Raw genomic sequence first — 2,272 nt, forward strand, 5'->3', positions numbered from 1 at the left:
CTCAACATTATCGACATTATTTTCATTCTGATTAGAAATGGATTCAGATCCAAAGCTCCTTCATTGTAAAACTTTCCTTCCTTATTCCCAAAATCTCCACCAAGAATAGGACCATCTTTTGAAGAACTTCTCATAAATAATTCCGAGTCTCGTCTGGCGAGACTTGTATTGATGTCCCTGGAATTCTTCCATATGTATTCATGGGGCGCCAAGGCATCTCTGAGAATCTAATTTTTCTGCATATCGTTTCACACTTCGAAGATACAAAATAGTCATCTTTCACAATTTTACGTACTTCCTATTATATTTAGAGCAGTTTACTTACTTGCTAGTTATATTATTTTCGAGATTAAAGGTTTAAAGGCCGCTCATGAATGACAGAGGCAAAGGACAATGACAATGTCATGGCTAGCAAAACAATAACCCAGAGACTGACCATATATATATATATATATATATATATATATATATATATATATATATATATATATATATATATATATATATATATACGTATGATCACCGTCTAAGATCACTCTTCACCAGAGCTAGGACCAAAGAGAACCAGGCAATAGCTGCAGAGGACTCGGCTAGTAGAAACACCCCACCCTTAGCTCACAAGGATGGTGAGGTTACAGACACTACAAGAGACAATCGAGCTTGAGCGTGACTCGAACCCCAGCTCAGCAGATCACCACGCAGGAACGTTTCCAACAGGCCACCACAACCCATATGAAGTTCTGGTAATAATAATAATAATAATAATAATAATAACCTCAGTAATGATCATAACAATGATAATAAAATTATAATAATAATTATAACAATAATAACAATAATGATTGCAATAATAATAGCAATAATAATAACAATGATAATAATAATAATAATAATAATACCGATAGCAACAATAACCCCTGTAATAATAATAATAATAATAATAATAATAATAATAATAATATAGTTGATAAATACAAAAATCATAGACTAATTTATGAAGAAGAAAAGAAAATAAACAAAACGTTACAAATCTTCTAAATGCAACATAATAAACATGTAAAAGTTGCTCGCTATCATTTCCCTGAGAGGATTCACAATGCTTTGCATCATCATGGCTGTCATTTAGAGTAAGTTCATTCCGGAGCGGAAAGTTGCAGACTTCAAGCGCAGAAATCCTTGCTTTCATACACTCAACATCACAGACCAAAAGAGCTATTCAAATGATGCATTGTCGTCATGGCATAAATTCTGCCATAACGGAGAGAGAGAGAGAGAGAGAGAGAGAGAGAGAGAGAGAGAGAGAGAGAGAGAGAGAGAGAGAGAGAGAGAGAGAGAGAGAGAGAGAGAGATAATTACTTTAGTGAGGTGTTATCTTTACTTATGAAGTCATATGTGCATCTATTTGCGCACGCGTGGACCTATGTGTGTGTATGATAGCATACCACTAGTTATACACATGGTATTTAGTAATGCCATGGAATTCCCTTTATCTTGGGAATAACATTTATCCAAAGGGAATTATATTTGGTAAGTGTACCGACCCTGACCAGGAATCGAACATATACCTTTTTGAGCAAGTACCTGGATGACACTGAATATGCTCATGACGTTTTTTTAAAATGTTGAATGGAATAAAAAAACTTTTACAGCATCCCATATGTCTCTATCTTACGAGTGAGTACATGGAAGCTAATTTTTGGGAATGTTAAATATGAAGAGAAGAATAAAGTTAAAATGATTAATATATAGAAGAATGAAAAGGCTTAAAAATATCAAATAGTGTAAATTGCCCAAAAATGAGAGGACAGGCCCATCATCTATTGTTAGATGGTTTTGAGTTATGGAAAGAATGGATAACAGTAGAAGTTTGCAAAGAGGAATGTTAGATTGTGTGAAATAAACTTTAAACATTAAGGACCTTAACATCCAAGAACTACTGGAAAGCGTAATATTTAGTAAAGAGACATTTTGTGTAAAGTGGTTCAACACACTACTGATGAGCCCTCTGTATCAATAAATGGATATCAGAAAATGGGATTCATCTGCTAATTAGCCGTTTAATCAGGAATTGGGCAGTGACTGTTGAGTAAATCTTCCTCTTGAGCCACCATTTAAGAGGGCAAGCACCTTAATGGTAACATGAAAGGTTTTGCTCTTGCAAGTGGAGTAAAACCCAAAGTCTTTAGGAATGAGGTTGCAAACCCTAAGCCCAGGTTTCCCAGGGTTAACCTGGGCTTAGGGTTTGCAACCTCATTCCTAAAAACTTTGGGTT

The sequence above is a fragment of the Palaemon carinicauda genome, chromosome 14 (assembly GCF_036898095.1).
Source record: "Palaemon carinicauda isolate YSFRI2023 chromosome 14, ASM3689809v2, whole genome shotgun sequence".
Lineage (NCBI taxonomy): Eukaryota > Metazoa > Arthropoda > Malacostraca > Decapoda > Palaemonidae > Palaemon > Palaemon carinicauda.